This window comes from Eubalaena glacialis, chromosome 16 (assembly GCF_028564815.1).
Source record: "Eubalaena glacialis isolate mEubGla1 chromosome 16, mEubGla1.1.hap2.+ XY, whole genome shotgun sequence".
In the NCBI taxonomy this organism is placed as follows: Eukaryota; Metazoa; Chordata; class Mammalia; order Artiodactyla; family Balaenidae; genus Eubalaena; species Eubalaena glacialis.
Window position 1 is genome coordinate 10,338,720 of NC_083731.1, and position 9,377 is coordinate 10,348,096.

A 9,377-nucleotide genomic window follows, 5' to 3' on the forward strand; every position below is an offset into this window, starting at 1 on the left:
TATAAAACAAATGCCATAAAGAAAAACACAAAGTGCACTTTGGCAAATGACAGAAGAAAACTAACAGCATGTGTGTCATCGTTCATTCTGAATGAGATCATTCTACTCAGTTCTCTTGACTGTTTTTCCGCAAATAAGAGTAACACAATTGTAGGTGGAAAGCCAGAGTTTTCATAACAAGAAGGGAAAAAAGAAAGATTCACTTACCTAGGGGTGTCTTATAGCAAGATGAAAATTAGGCAAGTCACTGAATGCCTTGTAACTGGTTGAGTTATTTAATCAACCTGGAGAAAACGAAGGTCATTATCCCTTTTATTCTTCTAATTTCTTGCTTGTGCCATTACCTGCCCTATTACTCAGAAATGTCATTGTCTCCTTCTGGAAAGCTTCTGCATACCTGCCATCTCAGTGCAAAGAATTCAAAGTTGAATTGCTCAGCCCCCAAGGACCAGGCAGAGGAAAACCTGAGTTTTGCAGATAAAGCCCAGCACCATCTCTCTGGGGCCACCATGCCTGATAGATGCCCAGTTGGCAGTTATGGCTTCTTGGTCTTGGACACAGTTGTACCCCACACCCACACCTGGACCTTAGGTGATATCACATTTAATTCAACCACATGCTCAGCCATTTCTCCGGCATGACTCTTGGCTGGAACAGTTAGATTTGGGAAGCCTGCAAATATTTAAGTCTGTGCTGAACCTAGTTTACCAGCCCAGATATCTTCCCTCCCCAGTAGATCAATATAGATAGATAGATAGATAGATAGATAGATAGATAGATAGATAGATAGATAGACAGACAGGTAGGTAGGTAGGTAGGTAGATAGACAGAATGATGAATGGATAGATAAATGAGTTCCCATCTGAGTCCTAGGTGGCCTTTCCCATCAACTGACTTCAGCTGGGTTGGGGCCATTTTGATTCATCCGAAAAAGTCTCAAGAACATGGAATCTCAATAGTGAAAGTATAGGAAATGAGTCTCAATCCCTTTCCTCTCAAATCTACCCACCTTCTAATTCAGTAACCATCTCTGCCAACTAGAGATGTTGTTTGTTTTTGGAACGAAGTCTAAAAAAGCTCCTGTTAAATTATGCCGGAATCTTCCCCCAGGATAAATGATCCCTATTCATCTAACATTTGCATCACTAAGAGGGGACTTTGAAGTGACTCCCTTCCCCACCCACCAAAAAAATCTGCTCTAAAGAGACTTGCTACATAGGCTAACCTAGATGAATGCTAATAAGTTCTCTGTTATAAAATCCTTAATTCTGCCTAACTGGACATCCTATTTAAGCTTTCACTTAAACAAAAAAAGGAGGGCAGGGAAGCTGCGTGTATAACGTAAAACCCCCTCCTCTGTTTTTTGTTTTTTTTTTTCCCTCCTCTGTTTTTAATGTGTGCCAAGACTGACTCTCTTGAATCTGACTAAATAATTCCAGGGACATGTTACACACCAAAACAGCTCATGAAAATGATTTCTCCCCAAATAGTAAGGTCACTGAGTGACCTGAGACCTGCACTGGACATGAAGCCTTTGCATCATTACATTCAAGTATTCTTATTTTATCTCTACCTTATTCCTCTGTTAGACACATACTTAGTATCTTTCCTTTGTATTTTATCAATAAATATAGAGATAGTTGCAGCTGGTGACTAACATTGAAATACACAAGACATCAGTGGAGAGGCTAGAAAAGTAAGTGACTGCCACAGTTGAGAAGTCTTTAAAACTTGGAAATAAGGTTCAAAAGTAGGTGGCAGGTCCTTTTACTGTCCTAATGGGTGTAGTGGGTTGAATAGTGTCCCCTCTATCCCTCCCAAAGTCATGCACTTTCCAGAACCTCAGAATGACCTTGTTTGGAAATAGGGTCTTTGCAGATGAAATTAGTTAAGATGAGGTCATGCTGGAGTAGGGTGGGCCCTAAATCCAATATGACTGGAGTCCTAATAAGAGAGGACACCAGGGAAGACACACAGGGAAGAACACCGCATTATGACAGAGGCAGAGAGGTGATGTGTCTACAAGCCAAGCAACACCAAGGATTGCCAGCCATCACCAGCAGCTAGAGGAGAAGTGTGGATTCTCCCTCACAGCCTCCAGAAAGAACCAACGCTGGTGACACTTTGATTTCAGACTTCTATTCTCTTGAACTGTGAGAGAATAAATTTTATGTGGTTTTAAGCCACCCAGTTTGTGGTAATTTGTTACAGCAGCTCTAAGAAGCTAATACACTGGGGCATTGTTTAACAGGCTTGTCCACATATTAACTTTTTTAGAGGACTGTCACTGTATTTGCTTCTTCTACTTACTATTAGGTAAGGGCTCTAATCTCTGTGAAGTTACATGTTAACCTGTAGACCTTGTCCAGTGGAGATGCAAATCATTTCTGTCTGGTAAAAAAGATAACCTTAAAGGTTACAATTTTATTGCCTTTAAGGACATTAACTAGTTTTATCTCAAACTCAGTAAAGTTATATCAGAATGTTTTATATATATATGTGTTATATCTGGTGGAGATAATTCTTGTTCCTCTAATTCTTATTGAACTGGTTTTACCATGTCTCTAGTTGCCTCATCAAAGGGTTGAATAAACTCTTTAACACTTCTTCATTCTTTACATGTATGAGAGTCATGTTTTCAACTTTTGGGAAATTATTCTTTAACATCACCAGAACTGTTAAGATCAAAACACCCTTCTGAGGTCATCTGATTCAATATCCTTCTGAATGCAGGAAAGAATTCCTTCCTCAGTACATTTGTCACAGACTTGTTCAGCCTATGCTTGAAGACTCTACTTGATGGGGAACTCATGATTGTTTTTAAGGTAACCTGTTCTATTATTAGATATTCACTATTAGAAAGCTAATTCTTAAACTGAGACAAAATGTCCTTCCAACTTTTACCCACTAGTTTACATTGTGCTTAGCTGAGCACAGAATCTGACATGCCTTGGGATATTTAAGCTCCTACCCTCCTTGGTATTTTCTCCCCCAGGCTAAACATACTTAGATCCCTATGTGCACTAGAATATTCCTCACAGGTAATTCTACTGAATTTGGAAGTTAAGTTCAACAAACATTTCTGAGTTTCTACTGTGTTAGGCCCTGAGAACATAGAAAGGGAATCAGATACCATCCAACTCATAGAGAAAACACTACATTTATGAAGAACAAATAAAGAATTTGTAAAAACAATTAATAGGTTGGAAAGATTCTCACAACTTTGTGGAGGACCCAAAGGAGGACATGATTCATTCTTCCTGGGGGGTTGAGAAAGGCAGGCTTCACAAAGAAAGTGCTCCTTGAACTAGGTCCTGAAGGTTACGTGGGAAGTCTCCAGGAGGTCAAGTTATGATGGACATCCCAGACGAAGGTAGAAAGTAGTATGAACAGAAAAGCCAGGAGAAAATCTTCAAATAATCACAAGGTATTAGAGTGCCCTCCAAATTCCATGAGAGCTACAAAAATATAAATGTAATTCATAAAAAATAAACAATAATCACAGAAACGTAGCCCATTACTAAAAATGTAGGCAGGAGGGTGGTGGTCTGCACAAGGACCATAAAACTTGAGCTAAAGAGCAAGAATTTGACAACCCAAAGAAAGGGGAGCAGATTGGGAAGATCCTAGTATTTTGGAGGGGAAAAGCAAAATAGGAAGAAACAGTAATCAAATGGGAGGCAGTCCTGTGTAATGACTCAAAACATGGGATCTGGTGTCACACTGTCCAGTGCAAACCCTAGCTCTGCTCCGTAATTTCCACGTGACTTTGAGCAAACTACTTAACATCTCTAAGATTCAGCTTCCCCATCTGTAAAATCGGTAATAATAGAACACTCCAAGGGGATATTAGGTTCATATAAAATAATCCATGAAAGCGTGTATCATGGTCCTGACACATACTAAGCTGTCAGTGAGGATTAACTGTTATTATTGTTAATTATTACTTTATCATAATATTTATTTTAAATAGAGATTTAAGGTGAGACAGCTGAGATTAAGAGAAGAGAATAAGATGCTGGAAGAGGGCAAAGAAGAAAAGGCTGAGGAGATAAAGATGCAGGTTTTGAGGAGTTTTTTATAATTCTTGGTTGATCTACACCCCAGGCCGTGTAGGGGCAAGAGAGTGAACTGATAAATCTTGACCTGTTCCTGGCCAGGCTGCCTGACCTCAAATCTCAGCTCTGCCACATCCAGCTGTTACACTCTCTGTGCCTCAATGCCCACATCTATATAAAGGGGGTAGTAATAGTAGGTCTACCTTATAAAGTGTTGTATGGGCCAAATGAATTAATATATACAACATACTTCGGACAGTACTAGCACAGAGCAAGCTGTACGTGTTACTGTTTATTTCCTCTTCTGATATCACACTGCTTTCTCCAATTATTTCAAGACACAGTTTAGATTCAAATATAACCACATAGGCTACACAAGCTCAGTTGCTTAATTTTTGATTACATACCTAGTGTTGAAAAAGTACATTAAAAATGAAAATTTATGGAAATACCATGTGAAATACGAAGCTTTTTAAAAAATATGATGCTTTAAGATCAAGCAGATGAAACCATTTGTCATTCTTCCCAAAGCATTTTTATAAATATAAAAATACCAAAAAATATCTACAGTAGGCAAATATTGATTAACCTACAAAAGTTCTCACCACCTCTAACAAAAATCAGGGAATTCTAAAAATAGAAATGATCATGGGTCTCTTGAAAAGAGGAACACTTAGGAGAAATAAAGAAAGGTGGCAGTTAATTTAAGGAGAGAGCAGATAGATAGCTAACTTGTTAACTTGGGAGAACAGGTCAAAATATAAGGTGTTTCCAAAAAATCAGACAATACACGAATGGGAAGTTTATGTTATTTAGCAACATTAAATATTTTTTAGCTCAAGGGGAAAAAAGTATCTTTTCCAACCTGTCTCTGGATTAAATTTTTTCTTAGCTTTCCGGAGACCATGATCTATATCACATGTTATTTATTTTTTCTCCTTTAACTTCAGCCTTTCCCTCTCTTCTGGTTCTTACTTCTCAGCATACAAGCAAATTAAAATCTTTTACATGTTAAAAATAAAATTCTCGGGACCTCCCTGGCGGTCCAGTGGTTAAGACTCTGTGCTTCCACTGCAGGGGGTGTGGGTTTCATCCCTGGCTGGGGAACTAAGGTCCCACATGCCCTGCCGCACGGCCAAAAAAATCTCCCTTGATACTCTATGCCCTTCCAAGGGCCATCTGGTAAAACACACTGACGGTATCCAACCAACATCTATTCCCCCCAATAGAACCCCTAAATTGCCAGCCATCCACTTTCTCCCATCCCCCATTGTTTAGGGAAAGAAGACTGCATTACAGCTAAGTCCTGATTGGTCCACATTGGTCATCTTCCTTTTACCAGTGAATGGCTTAGGCGTGGGTATGTGGCCAGGATCTCTGCTAGGCAGTTTCTAGGAAAAATTTCCTCCCTCCTAAAAATGAGTCATCCTAGGAGAAGGTTCCTTCCTGCTTCTAGATGTAGTCACTCCAAATAAGATGCCAGCACTGAGAGAGCCATTTAATACCATGAAGGGAACTAGACAGTCATCACAACAGGATGCAGAGCAAAGACATGGAAAGAAACTGGGTCCCTGATGAATGAGCCAGCCTGGAACAAACCACCTCTGTTCTTCTTGTTAGGAACACAGTAAATTCCTTTATTGTTATGCCAATTTAGTTGAGATTTTCAGTTGTTTGTTCATGAAGATATCTTATTTGATACACACCTTTTCTCCCCCTTTTAGGTAAATTTCTCAGAAGTAGTAACGTATACTCACTATCTCCATTTCCTCTCCAGTCCTGTATTCTTCACTCCATGCAATCTGCTTTTTTCCTGATCCTAAAGGGCCTGTTGCACAGTCTGCAATGTCCTCTTGGCCAAATTTGAAGGACATTTCTTAGCTCCCACCTCACTGACCAATTTGGCACTGTTATTACCCTCCTCCTTGAAGTTCTCTGCTCTTGGATTCCATGGCCAGACTTGTTCATAGTTTAGGCCCAGGATTCAGTCAATGAATCCTATTCTCTATTGTGGAGTCTTTCCTCACCTGACCCTCAAATGCTGGCCTCCTGGGCAGTAAAAGATTAACCTTGTACATGGGAAGAAAGGTTTGGCCCTTACCTTGTTCCTGGGAGGTAACCTCTAAGACTTTGGAATATCCCGTCTGATGAGAATGTCTTTGTTTACCAAGGACATTGGCATGCCGTGTAGTCTATGCTAACAATATGATGTGGGACCACGTGGAATCCGCTTGATGTCTGGAGAGACTGGAAATTCACATCAGCCATGCAGGTGGACAGCCATGCCTACTGACAAACCTCCAATAAAAACTTTGAACACCAAGGCTTGAGTGAGCTTCTCTGGTTGACAGTTCTTCAGGTGTGTTGTCACACATCGTTGCTGGGAGAACTAAGTGTCATCCACGTGACCCTGCAGGGAGAGGGCAACTGGGAGTTTGTGCCTGTGTCTCCTGGACCCTGTCACAGGCACCTAGTTCCGTTGCTGGTTTCCATCTGTATCCTTTGCCATAATAAACTGTAACTGTGACAATAACAGTTTGCTTACTTCTGTGAGTCTGTCTAGTGATTCACTGAAGCTGAGGGTGTTCTTGGAGGCCCCCAAGCACACCTCCCACGGGCCTGTGCTTAGTTTCTTCTACTGCACATGCCCTCCCTGGGTAAGTGCATACATGGGGGCAGCTTCAAATGCTCTTAAATCTACAATGGTGGCCCAGACCCCTCCCCTGAGTTGTAGATCTAAATAGCCAGCCACCTCCTATACATCTCCCTGATGGCTCACAGGACTCTCAAATTCGGCTTATGCCAACCAGCCGCTTGTCCACATCCCCAAACTGCCTCCATCTGTATTGGCTTGATGAACAGCCCCACCGTCTACCCAACTGTCAGTTAAAAATCTACGTGGAGGGCTTCCCTGGTGATGCAGTGGATATGAATCTGCCTGCCGATACAGGGGACACGGGTTCAATCCCTAGTCCAGGAAGATCCCACATGCCGTGGAGCAACTAAGCCCGTGCGCCACAACTACTGAGCCTGCGCTCTAGAGCCCGCAAGCCACAACTACTGAAGCCCACGCGCAACAACTACTGAAGCCCGTGTACCTAGAGCCCGTGCTCTGCAACAAGAGAAGCCACTGCAATGAGAAGCCTGCGCGCCGCATCGAAGAGTAGCCCCCGCTTGTCGCAACTAGAGAAAGCCCGCGTGCAGCAATGAAGACCCAACACAGCCAAAAAATAAATAAATGAAATAAAATAAATTTTTAAAATTTTTTAATTAAAAAAAAATCTATGTGGAAATCATCCTAGACTTCCCTTTCTACTTTGCTTCCTATACCTAATCAATCACTAAGCACTGTTGGTTGTAATTACTAAATATTTCCCAATCTCCTTCTCTTTATCTCCAAAAATTTATTTTCTTAAGAAGCATCACTTTTCCCATGGACTATCACAGTTAACTGCTTAGATCTCTTCCTGCCTCTAGTTTTACTCCATTATAATCCATTTTTTTAACACTGCTGTCAGAGTGGTCTTTCTAAAAACATAAATAAGGTCACGTCATTTCCTGTTTATTAACCTTTCCATTGTGTTTCACTACCATTAGGGTGAAATACAAACTCCTTATAAGGCACTCAAGGCTTTTCTTCTTTGGCTTCCCCTACTTATATTGGTCAGAATAAACAAGGTTATGCTGCAGTAACAAACAATCCCAAAATCTCAGTGGCTCAACAGATGACAGTGTGTGCATCTCTCCATGCTACAAGTCCATCACAGGTTGAAAGAGAACCTTGCATGTTTTATTTCTCAGGCACCCAGACTAATGGAGACTTTACGTTGACATATGTTTCCGCGATCACCTCAACAGTAAGAATGACTTGTGGCAAACTCACATTGATCTTACATCCTCCACTCAGAAGCAACACATGTCTCCTCTGTGTAACACATATTTCTTCTGCCTACATTTCATTGGCCAAAACAAATCACATGGGCTATAACTATCTGCAAAGAGGACAGAGACAAGCAATCCTACTAAGTGTCTGGGAAGCAGAGAGCTGAAACTATTTGGCAATTTGTATTGATCGCTACTACATTACCTGTTCCTACTCACTTATTACCAATTCCTCAGGTAAGCCCTGTACACCAGGGCAACCAGACACTTATAGTTCTACACATGTATCACACATTTTCATATCTCTGGATTTTTTTTTAGTCTAAACATTTGTTTAGGATGCCCTTGGAATTTATCTGACTCATTGATAACTGTTCATCTTTCAAGAACCAACATAGGTATCAGCTCCTTTGAGAAATATCCCTTAACTTAGAGTTTCTCAAAGTATCTGTGGTGGAGACTTAGGTTTTTATTTCCAGTCCATCATGAACCAATACTTTTTAAAAATACAGTAAAAATAAATTACAAGAAAATAAAAGTTAAGCAAACACACAGAAAATACAAGCCCAAATTTGTTATTAATAAATTCTGCAGGCATTATCAAATTATTACAAAGTTTCTGATGACTCACAATGTCTATGCTTATCTCACAACTGACTGCTGACCAGCGACAAACAGTTCATGGATCGTGATGGGCCCAGGAACTGTGTTTCTGAGTGACACTGCTCTAACACATGCCTATTTTCTTCCTTTCTCCAACCCTACCCACGGGGCCTTGGGCACACTCACAACTCCTTAAGCATACTTCTGTCAGACCCTCATTTAACTTGATTGTAACTGTTGGCTTATTTATCTATTTCCTCTATAATTGTTACCTCCTTGGAGTCATGAACCATTTGGCTCTGAAACCTCAGGATCCAGGAGAGTAACCAGCAGATAACTGTCATTCAGCACATTTTTGTTGAACGAATAAAGAGGTAAATAAATAATTAGCCCACCATTTAAGAAAATCTGATTTCATATAGACAAGAGTACTACACTCTTGGAATCTGCAAGGTAAAAAAAAAAAAATTTATTTAAGCTTAAGAGTGAAATAAAGTCAAATAAAGGTGATTCATTAAAGAACACACCTGTTTTAAATATTGAAGCAATGCAATTTGCCACGACTTGAGTTGAAAGAAATGGCAGAGTTTATTCGTAGGAAAAGATGGTTGTGTTCATTACATTTTACTGAAGAACATGGAAATGTCAATGTAAAAAAATATGGTGTGGTTTCAAGTGACGAGGAGGGAGAGAGTTAGTGGGTAAAACATCCTAATATCTGGAAGTTCCAGGCTGCGGACGCACCACAAGTGAAGTACAGGATTACCTATAGGATGCGATACAATGCAGTACAAGGCTTATTATAGGAGCCTGCCTGCCCGAACATACTTTCTC